The following is a 21,073-nucleotide window of genomic DNA, read 5'->3' on the forward strand; positions in this document are numbered from 1 at the left end:
TTTTTGTGTAAATCAGTTTAGCCCGCTGCCTTATAACTATATCAATTTAAATATTTTGTTGGGGGGAAAATGGGTGAAGAAACTGATAGTTTCCGCATTTTCAATAAACTGCACACTTCCTTTACTGGCTGCCTTTGTCATTTATTAGTGGGAGGAGGACACTCAGTGGTTCCAATTTGACTTTAATGTCGTCTATGCATGCCCCATTTTTCAACAGAGATGTAAAACCTTTCTCATTGCAGACAAGAAAATTTTCAACTGCCTTGTCGAAGGCTTTCATGGCCAGAATCACTGGGTTGTTGTGAGTTTTCATGGCCATACAGCCTGGAAAACGCACAGCAACACAAATATGCAACGATCCATTATATTCAACACTGGAGGGGATAGAAAGAAAAAAATTATGGTAGAATTATGGTAGAAGAGGAGGTGGAAGACAATGAGGGGGAGGAGGATGGAAAAAGTTGAAGGAAGTTGGATTGATTCAGTCAAGCAAGTCATGACCCAAGTTCGTAAGACTTTAGTGTGGCTCTTAATAACACGATCTCTTTGAAAGGCTGTTGTAAGCTGATGCTGACTCAACACCACATAACAAGTGTGGTGATAGTAGTGGTAGGAATATTTAAGGTGGGGGAACAACTGAGGTTGGGAAGGGAGATGTAATCCTTCCTTATCCAGGCATAGTGGTCTGCATTAGGCCCACATGTACTTAATTTGAAATAAATACTTGATCTATTCAACTTAGTTCGTAGATCAGCTCTCTCCTCTAAAGTGTATTGGAGAAGCATTCCTTGATTCTCAAGCCCTCTCTTCTTTGAACAGGAGTTTCAAAGCCCTGCAACGGAAATTGCTTCTTTAGAGTTAAGGGTGCTGGTATGCAGAGGCGGTCCTAGGTAATTTTCAATGGTAAGCAAACAGTATTTTGGCGCCCCCCCCCCCCAAACCAATCACTGATATAGATAGATAGATAGATAGATAGATAGATAGATAGATATTGGCATAGGGGCGAGGAGGAGGCTGCTGGCGAAGAGGGCCTCAGCGGCGGCAGCTTCCCCCTCGCCCCTCTGCTGCTCCGTGCTCCTTCCTCCCCAAGCTGGGCGCCAGGCTTGGGAGCCCAGCCCAGGAAGGAAGGGACCTTTTAGCCACGGAGCAGCAGAGGGGCGAGGAGGAGGCTGCTGGCGAAGAGGGCCTCAGCGGCGGCAGCTTCCCCCTCGCCCCTCTGCTGCTCCGTGCTCCTTCCTCCCCAAGCTGGGCGCCAGGCTTGGGAGCCCAGCCCAGGAAGGAAGGGACCTTTTAGCCACGGAGCAGCAGAGGGGCGAGGAGGAGGCTGCTGGCGAAGAGGGCCTCAGCGGCGGCAGCTTCCCCCTCGCCCCTCTGCTGCTCCGTGCTCCTTCCTCCCCAAGCTGGGCGCCAGGCTTGGGAGCCCAGCCCAGGAAGGAAGGGACCTTTTAGCCACGGAGCAGCAGAGGGGCGAGGAGGAGGCTGCTGGCGAAGAGGGCCTCAGCGGCGGCAGCTTCCCCCTCGCCCCTCTGCTGCTCCGTGCTCCTTCCTCCCCAAGCTGGGCGCCAGGCTTGGGAGCCCAGCCCAGGAAGGAAGGGACCTTTTAGCCACGGAGCAGCAGAGGGGCGAGGAGGAGGCTGCTGGCGAAGAGGGCCTCAGCGGCGGCAGCTTCCCCCTCGCCCCTCTGCTGCTCCGTGCTCCTTCCTCCCCAAGCTGGGCGCCAGGCTTGGGAGCCCAGCCCAGGAAGGAAGGGACCTTTTAGCCACGGAGCAGCAGAGGGGCGAGGAGGAGGCTGCTGGCGAAGAGGGCCTCAGCGGCGGCAGCTTCCCCCTCGCCCCTCTGCTGCTCCGTGCTCCTTCCTCCCCAAGCTGGGCGCCAGGCTTGGGAGCCCAGCCCAGGAAGGAAGGGACCTTTTAGCCACGGAGCAGCAGAGGGGCGAGGAGGAGGCTGCTGGCGAAGAGGGCCTCAGCGGCGGCAGCTTCCCCCTCGCCCCTCTGCTGCTCCGTGCTCCTTCCTCCCCAAGCTGGGCGCCAGGCTTGGGAGCCCAGCCCAGGAAGGAAGGGACCTTTTAGCCACGGAGCAGCAGAGGGGCGAGGAGGAGGCTGCTGGCGAAGAGGGCCTCAGCGGCGGCAGCTTCCCCCTCGCCCCTCTGCTGCTCCGTGCTCCTTCCTCCCCAAGCTGGGTGCCAGGCTTGGGAGCCCAGCCCGGGAAGGAAGGGACCTTTTAGCCACGGAGCAGCAGAGGGGCGAGGAGGAGGCTGCTGGCGAAGAGGGCCTCAGCGGTGCCCCTGGCTGAAATGAAGTGTTCCGCAACGGCTTACTTGGCGTAATGGTTGAGCCGCCCCTGCTGGTATGACCTCAATTGCCTAGAGCTTGCTGATCATCTCTAGCTGATAATGGGCTCTTGTCTGTAAGCATCCTTTTGGCAGGAATAAAGGGAAGAGGTGCTGCTATCACAAAGCACAACCTTCACAGTTTGCAATTTATTACATTTCCTGTGTTGGAATGTAAAATAAGGGGCTTTTTTGTTTTGTTTCGTAATTTCCTGTTCTCCCAAACATGGTAGGAGTGGTAAGTACTATCTTTTGCCACTTTTAATATAATGAGTGATGATAAATGGATGCCTCTCATCTGAACAGAGTTTGGAAATTATACTTTCCCAGTGTCCCATAAGCAGCATGCCATGACTACTTGCTCACAATCAGATCCCTCATTTCCAGAAAAAACACCCCAAATGGCAGGTTTGCTTAAACTCTGCCAGATGACATGCATGGTTTGGAGGCTGTGTTGATTCGTCAAATACTGTGTAAGTTTAATTTTGATGAACCATTGTGTTCCCAAGTAGTTATTATGATCCATTCATTCAGTGGATGAATCAGGCATGGATAATTTTGAAGGTGCCACATCTTCATTTTACTTTCTTTCCACTTTAGGTCTGGAGAGTGCCTGTCTATGGCTGAATCCTATGTTCTTCCAAAGAGGTCTGTTTACAAGACACATGAGGTATTGGTTCACAAGGGCAACTTCTAGATCAGTGTGGCAAGACCCTTAGTTTATTTATTTATTTGTCGTGTCATCAGCAACCAAACATTTGTATTACATTTTTAACAAAAATAAACAACCAAACAGACAGAACACAGAATTTGCAAGCTTGGTAGTTGATTAAATGTCCTTTGACCAGTAGCTGGCCAATTGGAGTGCCTCTGGTGTTGCCACAAGGAGGTCCTCCATTGTGCATGTAGCAGGGCTCAGGTTGCATTGCAGCAGGTGGGCAGTGATTTGCTCTTCTCCACACTCACATGTCATGGATTCTACTTTGTAGTCCCATTTCTGAAGGTTGGCTCTGCATCTCGTGGTGCCGGAGCGCAGTCTGTTCAGCGCCTTCCAAGTCGCCCAGTCTTCTGTGTGCCCAGGGGGGAGTCTCTCATTTGGTATCAGTCATTGGTTGAGGTTCTGGGTTTGAGCCTGCCACTTTTGGACTCTCGCTTGCTGGGGTGTTCCAGCGAGTGTCTCTGTAGATCTTAAAAAACTACTTCCTGATTTAAGTCGTTGACGTGCTAGCTGATACCCAAACAAGGGATGAGCTGGAGATGTCACTGTCTTAATATCAAAAATCCCACAATATCTGCTTTGAACTGTGTTGTCTGAGTCCACACTCAGATAATGTAGGATTTCCTGCCACGATATTCTGGGATACAGGGTGGTGTGGAAGGGCTCTGAGGCACCATATTGCACTGGCAAACAGCTCTTATCAACAGGATGTTCAGATCCTGAGATATAGGGGAAGTGTGGAAGGGGGCTTAGACATGCAAGTTTATACTCCCCACAGATAAATGGACTAGCTCAAAAAAATCTGCAAGTAATGAAAAATATGCCCAGAGAAAGCGCAACAGGCATATAATGTATTTATTTGATTCTTAGGCCTCTTCCACACAGCTGAATAAAATCTCACATTGTCTGCTTTGAACTGGAGCATATGCAGTGTGGACTCAGATAATCCAGTTCAAAGGAGATATTGTGGGATTTTCTGCCTTGATATTATGGGTTAGATAGCTGTATGCAAGGGTGCTCAGATGCCACTGATTATAAAATGCTCACTAATTTCAGTAATACCAACAGAAAAAAGCCACACAAAATGTAAACACGTGTGATTCTAAGACGTACACCATTTTAAGAGATGCTTATATGGGAGAAAAGTGTGTCTGGCTGGAGAAATGCAATAGCCGAGTTTACTAAATTTAATATACTGTACCAGTGTTTGAGAAAGCCTTACTTGCACAGCTAAGCAGAAGTTCCAGTCCCAGCTATCAACAACAACAGCAAAACAAAAAGCTACAGCGATGAGAAACAACCTAACTGAAGAGAAAATCAGGCAAAATATATATTGTCATCTGGGAACAAACATCTACAATCATCGCACACAGAACAGACAGTAACAGCAACAAAGGGATAAACAAGAACACAGGGTTTCAGTAGTGACAAAGGGAATGCTAAAACAGATATACAGCATGTGTTCTGCACACAGAAAAAGAATAAGAAACAGAATTTTGTTTACACAGAATAAGACTCAAAGAACAGGGGAAACATGCAAAACAACATCACCAAGAACCATGAAGAAACCTGCAGAAGCTGGAGAAGGAACGGACAGATGGCTTGTTGGGCAAGGAAATGATGGACAAGTAAGGTCTAGGGTGCATCTACACTGTAAGATTAATGCAATTTGACACAATTTTAACAACCATGGCTCAATGCTAGGGAATCCTGGGATTTGTAGTTTAGTGAGGCACCAGCACTATTTGGTAGAGAAGGCTAATATCCTTGTAAAACGACAGCTCCCACAATTCCATAGCATTGAGCCATGACAATTAAAGTGGTGTCGAATGGCATTAATTCTAAAGTGTAGATGTACCCCCACATGCAGATAAGAGAATGGAGAAGACAACTGATGTAGACTAGCAAATTACATAGAGCAGGGGTTCATAAAGTGTGCTCCGTGGAGCACTGGGGGTTCCACGAAGCATACTGAGGGGCTTCATGGTTTTGTCCTCCCTTCCCCTCCAAGCTTTTCCTCCTCTTTCCTGCTCCTCCCCTTCCCCACCTCTCTTGCTCCCAAAAGCCTTTCCCCCTTGCCTTCCTTGATTCCAAAGACCTATTTATCTCCCACCACTCGGGGGTGATTTGTTTGTTCTTTTCCTGCATGACAGAAGGGGGTTGGACTGGATGGCCCCTGGAGTTGGTCCTGCTACTACTACTACTACTATCATCATCATCATCATCATCATCATCATCATCATCACCATCATCATTTGAAACACAACAAGATGAGTCCACAGCAGACAAGATCACTCTGCTGGCTGTTGTATCGGATCACGTGTCGAACACTTCCGAAGTGTCTAGGACTGTGTGATGTATCGGCAAATAATGTGTGCAGATCGCAGTAAGGTGGCCTTTTGCAGCTGGCAGATGGTAATTTTGTCAGCGCTGATTGTGTTTAAGTGCAGGCCAAGATCTTTAGGCACTGCACCCAGTGTGCCAATCACCACTGGGACCACCTTTACTGGCTTGTGCCATAGTCTTTGCAGTTCAATCTTTAAATCCTCATATCGTGTCAGCTTTTCCAGTTGTTTCTCTTCAATCCTGCTGTCACCTGGGATTGCAACATCGACAATCCATACTTTGTTTTTTAACACAATGGTGAGGTCAGGAGTATTGTGCCCCAAAACTCTGAATCCGGAAGTCCCAGAGTAGCTTGATGTGTTCATTCTCTGCAACTTTTTCCGGCTTGTGATCCCACGAATTCTTTGTCGCAGGCAGATGGTATTATTATTATTATTATTATTATTATTAAATAATAATAAACTTTATTTCTACCCCACCACCATCTCCCCAATGGGAACTCGGTGTGGCTTATTTCAAAGGTTGGGTGGCCATCTGTTGGGGTGCACTTTGATTGCACTTTTCCTGCATGACATGATATAAAATAATATAAAAGTAATTGATACATATGTGGAGGATGTGAGATTAAATCTGATGGAGTCATACCGGCCACATGACCTTGGAGGTGTCTATGGACAACGCTGGCTCTTCGGCTTAGAAATGGAGATGAGCACCACACCCCAGAGTCAGACATGACTGGACTTAATGTCAGGGGACAACCTTTACCTTTAATATAGAAACATTTATTGGGCTGCACGACTTTTGCTTCAAAACAAGCTCTGCGGCTGAAAAGGTTTGAGAACCTCTGACATAGAGGAAACCTAAAGGCAAAGATTTGGAACCATCATGTCACAAGTTAAAACCTGAGATTTTGTCTCTTGAAAGAAAAGGATGGGAGCGGTGTGTGTGTTTGTGTGTTAAATTGTGACCTTCCCAGAAGGTGCAGGCAAAAGCAAACTGCTGCAGGCTCTCCTAGCTTGTATGTCATTCTCACTTTTAGGAACTACTAATCCTTGATTTCTTTGGGAGGGATGGTGTCTAACTACTACTTTGGAGACTCCACGATTGCTTAGATTTAATCTCACATCCTCCACATATGTATCAATTACTTTTATAAAGTCTAGCTGCACTGCTTCAGAAGGTATCTTTGAAAATCTTGTTGGCGGAGCTTGGTAGTTTTAGGCTCAGAAGTGTCAGGAGACTGCACTTTGAATGTTGAGTGATGTGCACGACTCAACCTACCTCAAAATACACCAGGACAGCTTTGTAGCATTTGGGAGAAGTCACAACTCCCACCCTGCACTGTATACTGAGTGTAAGAAGTATTTGGTAAGGATTTGCAATGAGGAAGTTGTTTTGTTTCCACTTGCTTTCTCCTTGCTTATGTATCTTTGAACCATGGCTTTGCTATATGTTTTTTTTTTTCATTCTCTTTGGTTGATGCTTGCCTTGTTACCATAGCAATGTCTCCCAACTCTTGGAACCCTCCACTTTCCTTTCAGGTTTGTACAGGCTGCAACCAGCCTCTCATTGTCATTAGCAAATCTCCTAGCAGCATTTTGTCTTTTTTGTTCTTCTTCTGTTTTTATCTCTCTGCTGTGTAGGCTCTTTCTGCTAGTATACTTGCAAAGAATGCTGGCATGAACAGGTCTGAGTTTGGTTTGCTCATCAGAATGAAGAGTGGCACCACCGTTTGCCCCTGACAGGTTGATTTGCCATTGCACTTTGCAGCTGGCTGAAAGGCTGCAAATAAATTTGCATTTGTGATTTCCTTATATGCTGAGGAATGTATGAGAAAACCTTTGCTTCAATATATTGCCCCCTTCCCGCACCCCGCTTTTTGCCAGCAGAGAGGAACTGGTGTGCCAACTCTAAATCCATTTTGGCCTTTCCATCAAACCCCATTGCTGCTTTACCCTTTTAAAATGCTCTTCAACTTTTCCGTCAGGAAAAACTGTTTGGGCATGTCTACACTATCAATATAAATCAGTTACAAACCTTCAGGAATAGTCTTGGTTCTTGGTTCTTGGTTCTGTCGCCGCTGGGCTTGAAACGAAGTGCTTTTATAAGAGGACGTGCAACTTTAGCCCAATATTATCTGGTTATTTAATATTTAATGTTTATTTTACTTAAGTGATATTTGTCTTGACTGTTCTAATGTAGCACAAATCCTATGTAAAATCATACTACGTATTTTTGACATTAATATTGAAATCTGAAATATATACAGAAAGCCAGGGGGCCCGAAGAGAAGCCCTTAGAGAATTTTCCCCCATTAAACAGTCTTTAGAAGGCTTGAGCTTAAATACAACAAAGTCTTTTATTGATGAACAATTAAACAGAAACTTCTTTTGTCTTCACAGGTTAAACAAATGCTTCCAGGCTTCAAACAACTGGTGGCGTCTAACTGTTTCTTTGCTTTACTTTCAAGGAAAGTACTTTCTAGCTCCTCTCAGGCTAACTGTGAACCTAAACTGACTGATGTGGATCCACTACCGGGCTGAACTGCGTCTCAAAACTGAGTGGACGTACCAGTAGGCCTGTAGTCACTTAGCTGGAGTTCTTGATGTTTAAAGCTGTTATTTATTTATTTATTTATTTACTTTTTTTGTATACCGCTGTTCTCAGCCCTTAGGCGACTCACAGCGGTTAACAACAAGAACAGCAATACTACAACAACAATTAACATTATAAACACATTAACAGTTAACAACAATAACCATCCACTGACGTCTCATAACTAAAAACATGATCCAGATTCGTCATCCATTGTTCCATTCCTATGTTCATTACAATCATGGCACTGTCTATTCAAACGCCTGTTCAAATAACCAGGTTTTCAACTTTTCCCGGAATACCATTAATGATGGAGCCGATCTAATGTCCGTGGGAAGGGCGTTCCACAGCCGAGGGACCACCCAGATTCATGCTTGTGAAGCAGGCGGGATCGAGAGCAGGGCCTCCCCGGATGATCTCAAAGCCCTAGTGGGTTTATAGGCAGAGATGCGATCAGATAGGTAAGTTGGGCCAGAATTGTTTAGGGCTTTAAAGGCCAACGCCAGCACTTTGAATTGAGCCCGGTAGCAAATTGGTAGCCAGTGGAGCTGGCGCAACAGGGGGGTTGTATGCTCCCTGCGCTCCGCTCCTGTTAGAATTATTCCTTCCGAAATTCCTCAGGGCTGTAAGGCTGTTTCCCTGGAACCCTTGGGAATCTTTAGATGCTCTTAAGAGCATTATCCCCCGGGAAGTCTTAAGGGTTGAAGCCTTTGTACAGGAGAAAGTCTGTACACGTCCTGTACATTGACTTCCTAGCTGAGAGTAACTGAAAAATGGCCCCCTCCCTTCCCAATTGCCCTGAGCAAGGGGCGGGACCAAATTCAATGATGATGGACAGGTGGCTTGCCCTATAACTGCAACCAAAAGAAGCCACCTATCTGCAGAGTCTCTGAAACTTAGGACTGCAAACAAACATTCAGTGCAAAGCAAACAAAATTGGAGCTCCTGGTACAGCTGTACCAGAACAACCGGAGTATCCTGTGATATAAAGGGTTAGGATTAGTAAGCTCTACTGAGTTCAATAATAACAATAATCATCATCATCATCATCATCATCTGATGAAGCTGATGAAACCATGGATCATATCCTCAGCTGTAGCAAGAAAATTGCACGGACGGACTACAAACAGAGGCACAACTCTGTGGCCCAGATGATTCACTGGAACTTATGTCACAAGTACCACCTGCCAGCAGCAAAGAATTGGTTGGATCACAAACCCGCAAAGATTGTGGAAAATGAACATGCAAAAATACTGTGGGACTTTCAAATCCAGGCTGACAAAGTTTTGGAACACAACACGCCAGACATCACGATTGTGGGGGAAAAAAAGTCTGGATTATTGATGTCGCCATTCCAGGTGACAGTCGCATTGAGGAAAAACAACAGGAAAACGTCAGCCGCTATCAAGACATCAAAATCGAACTGCAAAGGATCTGGCATTAACCAATACAGGTGGTCCTAGTGGTCATCGGCACACTGGGTGTCGTGCCAAAATATCTCAGCCGGCATTTGGAAAAAATAAACATTGACAAAATCACTAACTGTGTGCTGGGTCACATTATCAGCTGAAAAACATGTGTTTAAAAGTGAACTTAAAATCAAATTTTGGCTGGAAAATGTGCATATTCACACGACTATATATCCTGCATTCAAAAAAAAATGGGACTTCGTTGCAATACGCTGGTGAGGACTGCTCCAGTGTATGTGCACATTTTATAATCTCGAAATAGTTGATGAGAGATGTAAACAGATGGAGTCACGGACACATAGGTGGCTAAATGAAAGAACAAATGGAAAGCAATTCCCATGAGAACTGTCCACAACCATTCCTTTGTCCTCATATGTGTAGGGATGTACAGTGCTCTGTAGTAGAGTATTTTTCAACTGATTGACAATTTTAAGAGAACCCTTTTAACACAGGTGTTTCATCCGATCCCGCAGTCCGGCAATCATTTTTGGTGCACTTCATCTAGCCACCCCAGCCCATTTCATCCCAGTTTCTTTTGGGGCCTCAGAGAAGGGAATGGTTCCTTTTTAAAGGTAAGAGTTAAGGTACTATGCTTATACCGGCCCACATTTTTGGGGTAGATTTTAAAATTAAGATTTCCAGATTTATACTTGTACTATCTGCACATACAAACGGATGCTTCAAAAATGGCCCAGCTCCCTCACCACAAAAGGGATGGTTCCCATGATGCCTATCCTTTGACTCTCCTACTGCTTTGGAATTGAATGTGTGCTAAAAGAAGCACATTCCATCCCTTTAGAAAGGAAGGAGAGCAATCTTTCCACCATAGGAACTCTGAAAACTTGAGTCATACACTAATGGAGCAATGTTGGAGCCGCTCATCCGTGTCTGACTCCCACAGTGCTCCAGTGATATTTGAAAAAGGCATAAGGCTGTGGGAGAAGGAGATAACACTTACCATAGTAGTCAAGTCTTTTTTTAGTCATTGATGTTTTGTGCATGCATGAGTGTGTGTGCTGGAAAAAATGGGAACTGAAGAGAAGAGATAAGAAGCAAGCGGCAAAGCTCAGAAAGATCCAGAAGTTGCAGTAACTTGATTGTAATCTGAAATATATGTAACAGATGGCAGAAGTGTTACATAAAAAACAAACAAACAAACAAGAGAGGTTATCTTGAGTGAAAACAAAGGGTTTTTATCTCTATTACAGTGTATCTCAACCTGGGGGTTGGGACCCCTGGAGGGAGGTTCTGAGGGGGGTATCAGAGGGGTTGCCAAAGATCATCAGAAAGCACAGTATTTTCTGTTAGTCATGGGGGTTCTGTGTGGGAAGTTTGGCCCAATTCTATCATTGGTGGTGTTCAGAATGCTCTTTGATTCTAGGTGAACTATAAATATCAGCAACTACAACTACCAAATGACAAAATCAATCCCCCCTCCAACCCCACCAGTATTCAAATTTGGATGTATCGGGTATTTGTGCCAAATTTGGTCCAGTGAATGAAAATGCATCCTGCATATCAGAGATTTACATTACTATTCATAACAGTAGCAAAATGACAGTTACGAAGTAACAACAACAAAAAATTATGTTTGGGGGTCACCACAACACGAGGAGTTGTGGCATTAGGAATGTTGAGAACCACTGCTCTGTAAAGATAACTGTGCGTTCCTGGTGTCGTGTATAGGAGTAGTGCTCCATAACTAACAACAACAAAATGTTAGGCAGGGATCATATCTCTTCCCGTGCAAAATCTCAACCTTTTTATTGTCGAAGGCTTTCATGGCCGGAATCACTGGGTTGTAGGTTTTTTTGGGCTATATGCAGAGGCGGCCCTAGGTAATTTTCAATGGTAAGCGAACAGTATTTTGGTGCCCCCCCCCCAACCAATCATTGATATATATTTTCTGTTCGTCGTGGGAGTTCTGTGTGCCTTATTTGGTTCAATTCCATCATTAGTGGAGTTCAGAATGCTCTTTGATTTTAGGTGAACTATACATCCCAGTAACTACAACTCGCATATGTCAAGGTCTATTTTCTTCCAAGAACGCCTCAAGAGCGCCCCTGGGCAAAATGAACTATACTGCAAATGCTTACTTTGCGTAATGGTTGAGCCGCCCCTGGCTATATGGCCATGTTCTAGAGGCATTCTCTCCTGACGTTTCACCTGCATCTATGGTAAGCATCCTCAGAGGTAGTGAGGACCTCACTACCTCTGAGGATGCTTGCCATAGATGTAGGCGAAATGTCAGGAGACAATGCCTCTAGAACATGGCCATATAGCCTGAAAAAACCTACAACACTCTCAACCTTTTGTGTGGAAAAGCAATTGCTTGCCTTGATAAGAGGCATTTTGCCTCCTCCATATGTATCAGTGTTTAAGCCCCAAGGAGTTGTTCGCTGTCATTATAGTGGACTTGCAGTGTAGCCAGGGAAAGGAGGGAGCTGGTTTCATTGCTACCACTTATTTCCTTCTCCATTTACTCCTCAATTCAGTTACTTAACTTTTATTAACCTGCTAATAGTACCAGGAAACCAATCACTGGATAAGTTGCGAACAAAATACCGGTTCTGTTCGTACATTTTAATTATAACTCCAGCTCTATCTGTCTATCTATCTATCTATCTATCTATCTATCTATCTATCATCTATCTATCTATCTTTGGATAGCATAGGGTTTAACACCCCAGTGGTGTTTGTTTTGCTGTTTGTGCCGCTGTTCAGAAGATTTTGCCTCACTTTCTGTCCCTCTGATAATTGGATTTTGAAAGATTTGGCTTGTTGTGGAAACAAGGATAGGTGATAAAGTTTCAGCGGAGCCACCTCTCCCCCATGATAACTTTTTCAGGAGTGAATTTCTCTTCTGAATGGTAGCTTTCTCTCACTTCCTGTTGTCTCACTTCTGTTCTTAATTATGAGTTGTTTGTAAGTCAGATGTTAGTAACTCGGGAACTGCCTGTACTAATGGAATCTGAACTCACCAAAGAAATGGAGGTGGGAGTGGATTGCTAAAACCAGATATAAAAAGCAGAGTGTCGATTTTTCTCTTCTAATTCCAGATTTGCCAGCATGCCCAGTGGTCATGTAATCAAGGGAATTAGGGAGCAATAGTCTAGAAAGCAATTTCCCAAATAATATGAAGCCTTGGGTTTTTTTTTTCTTGCCAAACCCTGGCAAAAACTGAGAATATGAGGTCTTCTTTTTTCCTTGTGCTTTTGTTGAATGTTAGGATAGTACAGTGTGCATTTGGAATGTAACTGTATGTGCTTCCAGATGTGTGCTGTTATCTTTCAGTTATTCTCCTGGCTCAAACATGGAATTTTACAGGCATTCAGATGACTTGGCTTTGTCTCCCATTTGCACATCTCCTATGTTTTGCCATGTTTTTTTCTTATAAGGTAGAGGAGAAAGATTCATTTAAGCAATTCAAGAGAGATATTGACAAGCTGGAATGTGTCCAGAGGAGGGCGACTAAAATGATCAAGGGTCTGGAGAACAAGCCCTATGAGGAGCGGCTTAGGGAACTGGGCATGTTTAGCCTGAAGAAGAGAAGGCTGAGAGGAGATATGATAGCCATGTATAAATATGTGAGAGGAAGCCACAGGGAGGAGGGAGCAAGCTTGTTTTCTGCTTCCTTGGAGACTAGGACGCGGAACAATGGCTTCAAACTACAAGAGAGGAGATTCCATCTGAACATTAGGAAGAACTTCCTGACTGTGAGAGCCGTTCAGCAGTGGAACTCTCTGCCCCAGGGTGTGGTGGAGGCTCCTTCTTTGGAAGCTTTTAAACAGAGGCTGGATGGCCATTTGTCAGGGGTGATTTAAATGCAATATTCCTGCTTCTTGGCAGGGGGTTGGACTGGATGGCCCATGAGGTCTCTTCCAGCTCTTTGATTCTATGATTCTATGATTCTAAGAAGTAACATTTGAAATTGGTGCCTAATGGCTTTGTAGCACTGCTCCAACTGGAACCATACCTTCCCCATATGGAGCCTACCCTGTCTGGCAAACCTATTGGGTTAAATGGCTTCCCATTTAATTCTAATGACAATGGTCATGCTGGATGATGGAGCTCTGGTTACATCCCGCTTAGATTACTGCAACGCTCTCTACGTGGGGCTGCCTCTGAAGACTGCCCGGAAGCTCCAACTAGTCCAGGGGTCCTCAAACTTTTTAAACAGAGGGCCAGGTCACAATGCCGCAAACTGTTGGAGGGCCGGATTATAATTTGAAAAGAACTGAATGGATTCCTATGCACACTGCACATATCTTATTTGTAGTGCAAAAACACTTAAAACAATACAATAATGAAGAACAATTTAAACAAATATAAACTTATTAGTATTTCAGTGGGAAGTGTGGGGCTGCTTTTGGCTGATGAGATAGGATTGTTGTTGTGTGCTTTCAAGTCATTTCAGACTTAGGTTGACCCTGAGTGAGGGTCGGGTAAATGCCCTTGGAGGGCCATATCTGGCCCCCGGGCCTTAGTTTGAGGACCCCTGAACTAGTCCAATGAGCAGCAGCTAGATTACTAACAGGAATGAGTACAGGGAGCATACTACTCCTCTGCTGTGCCAGCTCCACTGGCTGCCAATTAGCTTCCGAGCACAATTCAAAGTGCTGGTGTTAACCTATAAATCCCTAAATGACTCCGGCCCAGTTTACCTGTCCAAACGGATTCTCCCCTATGAACCATCAAGATTGTTAAGATCAATGTATTGTCGAAGGCTTTCATGGCCGGAATCACTCAGTTCTTGTGGGTTTTTTCGGGCTATATGGCCATGTTCTAGAGGCATTTCTCCTGACGTTTCGCCTGCATCTATGGTAAGCTTCCTCAGAGGTGAGGTCAGATTGTTAAGATCGTCTGGAGGGGCCCTGCTCTCGGTCCCACCATCCTCGCAAGCGCGTCTGGTGGGGACGAGGGATAGGGCCTTCTCGGTGGCGGCCCCTTGGCTCTGGAACTCTCTCCCACTGGAGATTAGAACTGCCCCTTCTCTCCTGCCTTTTAGAAAGCAGGTGAAAACCTGGCTCTGGAAACTGGCATTTGACGAGTGAGTCAATAACTCATAGCTATATGGACGGATGGTGATGAACAACGATTTTATTGTGACGACTTGGCCATTGTAATTATATGATCGTATTTTTGTATTTTAATGTTTTAGTGTATTACAAAATGTGATGTTTTTAAACGATTGTTTGTGATATTGTTGTTGGAAACCGGCCTGAGTCCCTCTATGGAGGTGAGAAAGCTGGTATATAAAAGTTCTAAATAAATAAATAATAAATAAATGAATTGGAAAAAGTATGTCTCTGAACTCTGGTGTAGAGTGACATGAGGCAAAAGGACTACGGGATTGCAGCAACATCATCTGACCACTTGCAGTATCATAATTTTAATGAGGCTGTTTCAAAGAGACACCTAAGCCTACATTTTCCTTTAGCCTACATGGTAGATCTAATGCAGTTTGACACCACTTCAACGACCATGGTTTAATGCTGTGGATTCCTGGGATTTGTAGTTTGGTGAGGCACCAGCATACTTTGGCAGAGAACGTAAAGCTGTAAAACTACAGCTCCCGTGATCCCATAACAGAGCCATGGCAGTAAGAGTGGTGTCAAACTGCATTAACTCTACAGTGTAGATGCACCAAGCCAGGAATCCATTAGATTTATCCACGTGTTGACTCACCCTTCAACAATCAGTTCAACTGGTCTTCTTTTGTTGAAATTCATGAATTGGGTGTCAGCCTTAGTCTGCTTTTCACATGTGTGTGCTCTAGTGGCTAAATATACTGCAATGTGCACATTTTCAATCTAAGTTCGTGGAGATTTTTTTTAATGTTATAAAAGCTGTTCCAGATGTTCCAACTGAATATGTCTTCAAACAATTAATTCAGCTTTAACCAACGTGTGTCTGCATTAGGAGAGAAGGGCTTCATTTGAAGCAGCAAATCTTGGCAAAAATATATTTTACTAGGGTATCTATTTGACTGGCTGTGATTTCATGGAGAGAAATAATCTCATTTTCTTCTTGTGTGGCAGAATTTAACATAAAGAAAGTGCTCTTATCCTAAAACTTCTAAAACTGGGAAAAACCAAAGATCTTGCCAAAACCGTATAAACTCATGAAAAGATGGAGGCATAATATTCTAGAATGGAAAATGTATGAATCCTCTGTTTATGACATGCCTTTAGTTTGATGGTGGTTTATGGTGACCCTCTCATAAGGTTTCTTGGCAGTATTTATTCAGAGGAGGTTTGCCATCTGCCGAGACTGAGAGATAGTGTGATACCTTTCCCAAGGTCGTCCTGTGGGTTTTCATGGCTCAGCAGGAAATCACACAACAGTGTCATGAATTCCTGTTTTGCCATCCAAACCAATATGCTATGCTGTTTCTTGATTCTTTTACAGTGTGAGAATATTTAGACATTGTCAATTTAAATTTTATGTTAGGACTATTATAGCAAAAATGGTGAGATTCCCCCCAACACAATACTCCTTATTGGAATTCCAAAATCTGAAATGTTTTGATACAGGGAGGGATATAAAGATGTTAATAATGAAATGAAGAAACATATACATAATTAAATATGACAATTAGACCTAAAATAATTCCTTCCCAAGTGCCAAACAATGCAATTTAAGCTAGAACATTTAAAAGTCACTAGCAAATATACCTTGCAAGTGACAGAAATCCTACTTCTGATATTCCTGGCTAAGATCTTATCAAGTCAACTGACTTTCAGAATGGGTTATTCCACAATAACTTTCTATGAATTGGACCAGGTCTGATCACCATGTTCAATATATCCCATATGCGTGGGGGTATTGGGGTAACAATACAAAAGGTTTGCTAGGGTAGACCCTCTTTCACTCAGACTCAGCCCCCCCCCAAAACATACTCAGCACCCCCCCACCCTGAATCCTGGCTACGTGCCTGAATTGGACATTCTCAGAGCTCACCATGGTGTATACGAACCCTCCCTCTTTGCATAGTGGCAGAGGTAGCTATAATTATGAATGGAGGCAAATGTGCATTCTCAGCCCCTGGCTGCATTTGCACATTGGCAACAGAGAAAGAAGTGCTTTCCAGCAGAGGTCAGCTGTATCAAAAGCCACCTGGTTCTTTAACTGGCTTGGGAAGGGCTAGGTGATTTCCCAAGCTACTCCTCCCTTAGTGTCGCTGTATTTCTGGCATTGCGGAGGGATTGGCTGGTGACTGCTGAAAAAGCACTGGTTTTCTCACTGTTCAGTGAGAGACCAAGCTTTTCATATGCTTCTGCAGAGGTGTTTAGAGTGGCTTGTAGGTCTACTTGTGAATGAGCACAGAACACATTATCATCAGCATACTAGAGTTCTATAACATATGTTGTTGTGACTTTGGTTTTGGCTTTCAGTCTGCTGAGGTTAAATACTCATAGCGTGCCATCTGTCTATTAGATGATTTTCATGCTAGTGGGAACAAGGTGCAGTAACATATTGTTGAAGATAGAAAATAAGGTTGGGACAATAACACATCTCTGTTTGACACCTAATTCCACCTTAAATGGGTCATTTTGGAGCAATTGCTGTCCAAGACTGTTACCATCATATCATTGTGGTGTAGCTGCATGATGTTCACAATATGTCAGGGTACTCGATTTTTTGGAGGCTGGTCAAGAGAGTACTGTGATTCCATGTATTGATTGCCTTTGCAAGGCTAATGAATGCCATGATGGTTGATTTTGTTCCCTGCATTTTTCTTGGAGCTGTCATGCTGGAGGGGACAAAGCCATTCTGGTATTCTAAGAGGATATCTTCTGAGATAGGTAGACGGCAGTTTGCAAGGATTCTTGCAAGGCTTTTTCCAGCAGAGGTTAGAAGGGAGATATCAATGCCCTAATTGCAAAAGAACATGCAGTTCAAGAATAGATCTCTCTACAGTCACCTACGGATCCACCGCCAAGACCCTACACTTGGAAGGCAATCATACTTGGCCACACGGGATCGCCTATGATGATGATAGTATCTTGCCCCCGAGGACTGATTAGAGCCAGGATTTTTAAAAAAAGGCACACCATAGATAAAAAGTAAAATTACTTGTAAATCATGAGTTCCAACTGACTTGCACAACTTGATTGGATTGTGTGGATAAAGACTGGAGATCCTATTATGTCTAGGGCTCTGCTGGACTGACCACGTTGTCCAGATGCCCAACCACCGCCTCCCAAAGCAGCTGCTCTACTCCGAACTCAAGAACGGAAAACGGAATGTTGGTGGGCAGGAAAAGAGATTTAAAGATGGGCTCAAAGCCAACCTTAAAAACTCTGGCATAGACTTGGTGAACTGGGAAGCCCTGGCCCTTGACCGCTCCAGCTGGAGGTCAGCTGTGACCAGCAGTGCTGCAGAATTTGAAGAGGCATGAATGGAGGGCGAAAGAGAGAAACGTGCCAAGAGGAAGGCGCATCAAGCCAACCCCGACTGAGACTGCCTTCCACCTGGAAACCAATGCCCTCACTGTGGGAGAAGATGCGGATCAAGAATAGGGCTCCACAGTCACCTACGGAACCACCAGAAAACTGATCCTGGAAGACTATCCTACTTGGCCAACGAGGGATCGCCTAAGTAAGTAAGTAAGTATGTCTAGGGCTATCTCAAGCAATCAGTTCAACTGCAGAAATACTGTATAGGGGAAAGAAAAAAAAAGCAATTCATAGTTCCCAGATACCTTTCTGAATCTGTAGCGTTCTGCTAGAATGGGGTAATGCAACTCTTGCACATACTTTGAAATGCATCTATTATAAATGACCCAGTCTTGGAAGATATCTGAGATACCTATGTGGCCATCTTCAGCTTTTTCAACATGATACATGAACCAACTCGGTCTTCACTGAAGAGGTAAATAAAGACAGTTATCATCCTAAAGGCACCAGAGCTTATTATATCTTGGAAGATATATAGAGTCAGTCCTGGTTAGTATTTGGATGGGAGACCACCAACTGTTACCAGGTACTGTGGGCTATGTATATGGTAGGCTATTCAGATGAAGTGTAGCTTATATTTCAGACGAAGGAACTAGTGAAGCCATCTCTAAGTATTTCTTGCCTAAAAAAGCCCTATGAAAAATCTTTGGGGTCACCATAAGTTAACATGCAACTTTGAGCTATATGTACAAAATAATCAGACCCAGCAAACCTAAGTTCACTTGCATTCTAGTTTCAACTGGATTTCAAAATATCTCCCACTAAATGGTGTGTCTCAATCCAGAATTTCCTTCATACAATCTATGCAATATTTTATTAAACAATTCTCAAAGAAGAGTGGCCACAATATTCAACTCAAGCAGTGGGAGAGGATGTGGTCTAAAGGTTTTGAATTAACTTTGAGTTACAATCTAACACAACACCCATCGCCTTAATCATTGGCCATGATGATCCAGACTGGTGAGTGTCCTAATACACTAGTAAGGATTCATGTTAGAGAATGGTTTTCAAGAATCTTATTCTAGTCTGGATATAAGCCATCAATCACACAGGTGAGAGTATTTGGGTATTTATGTGCACATACATGTGCTTAAATACTGTCCAGTTTCCATTTTATTTAAAAGAAGAAGAAGAAAGAATGCAGTGCCAGTTTCTTATGCAATGCTGGGAGGAGGAAGAGAGGAGGAGGAGGAAGAATAAGAGGGGATGGCAACTCACTATTCAAGACTGGGATAATTGTGACACCTAGTGGCCATTCTGTTATCTGCACATAATCATTTAAATGGCTTATACAAAACCTCCCAAACATATTCTGTTATTGTATTGTCGAAGGCTTTGTCGAAGGCTTTCATGGCTGGAATTACTGGATTGTTGTAGTTTTTTCGGGCTATATGGCCATGGTCTAGAAGCATTTTCTCCTGACGTTTCGCCTGCATCTATGGCAAGCATCCTCAGAGGTAGTGAGGTCTGTTGGAACTAGGAAAATGGGTTTATATATCTGTGGATTGACCAGGGTAGGACAAAGGACTCTTTTCTGCTGGAGCTAGGTGTGAATGTTTCAACTGACCACCTTGATTAGCATATAATGGCCTGACAGTGCCTCAAGCAAACTTTTGTTGAGAGGTGATTAGATGTCCTTGTTTGTTTCCTCTCTGTTGTAATTTTAGAGTTTTTTTAACACTGGTTGCCAGATTTTGTTCATTTTCATGGTTTCCTCCTTTCTGTTGAAATTGTCCACATGCTTGTGTATTTCAATGGCTTCTCTGTGTAGTCTGACATGGTGGTTGTGAGAGTGGTCTAACATTTCTGTGTTCTCAAATAAAATGCTGTGTCCAGGTTGGTTCATCAGGTGCTCTGCTATGGCTGATTTCTCTGGTTGAAGTAGTCTGGTTGAAGTGAATTTCACAAAGGGGAAGAACTTCTTTTCAAAAGAACACCAGAGTTGGTTTATGTAATTATAGTCACCTTCAATTCAGAGTCATCCAAATGTGTTGAATCTCTAGATGTAATGGAGGGAAGAACTTGCACAGATTTTGGTAAAAACATCTAAAAAATAATGAGGCAAAATAGCAGTTAGCAATTTCAGTAATCCTGGAGATCTTTCCCTGTCGACATCCCAAACCGAAATGGCAGCCTCTTCCATCCTGAAAAGTCTGTGATCATGAGACTTTGCTCATGGATGACAAGTCGTATCATTGCTGATGAGAGAGTGTAACCCCGTCCAACACAGGCTGTAACCCTATGCCCTGTTCGGCCTTACGACTGACCAGGAGTGCCTCTGTCTTGTCTTGATTCAATTTCAATTTGTTCGCCCTCATCCAGACCATTACAGCGGCCAAGCACCGGTTCAGGACCTGAACAGCCTCCTTATTAGCAGGTGGAAAGGAGTGACAGAGTTGGACATCATCTGCGTACAGATGACACCGTACCCCGAAGCTCCGGATGATCTCCCCCAGCAGCTTCATGTAGATGTTAAACAATATGGGAGACAATATAGATCCCTGTGGAACCCCACAAGACAATGGTTGTGGGGCAGAACAGGTGTCCCCCAGCAACACCTTCTGAGATTGACCCTCTAGGAAGGACTGGAGCCACTGAAGGACAGTGCCTCCAAGGCCCATTCCCGCGAGGCGTCCCAGAAGGATACTGTGGTTGACGGTATCGAAGGCCACTGAGAGGTCCAGCAGAACTAACAGGGACACACTCCCCCTGTCTAGCTCCCAGCGTAGATCATCCACTAAGGTGACCAAGACTATTTCAGTTCCATGTCCCGGCCTAAAGCCAGACTGTGCCGAATCCAGATAATCCGAGTCTTCCAAGAATACCTGGAGTTGTGAAGCCACCACACGTTCCAGGACTTTGCCCAAAAAGGGGAAATTGGAAACTGGCCGATAGTTGACGAATTGGGTGGGGTCCAGTGATGGTTTTTTCAACAGTGGTTTTATTATAGCTTGTTTTAAGCTTGCTGGAATGCTGCCTTCCCGAAGGGAGGCATTAACCACCACCTTTACCCACTAGGCCAATCCCCCTCTGGCTTCCTTCAAAAGTCAGGATTGGCAGGGGTCTAGAATGCATGTGGCAGGCCTCATTCCTCCAAGTATCTTGTCCACATCCTTGGGTTTCACCAATTGAAATCAATCCATTAAAACCGGAC

The sequence above is a fragment of the Anolis sagrei genome, chromosome 1, assembly GCF_037176765.1.
Source record: "Anolis sagrei isolate rAnoSag1 chromosome 1, rAnoSag1.mat, whole genome shotgun sequence".
Taxonomy (NCBI): Eukaryota; Metazoa; Chordata; class Lepidosauria; order Squamata; family Dactyloidae; genus Anolis; species Anolis sagrei.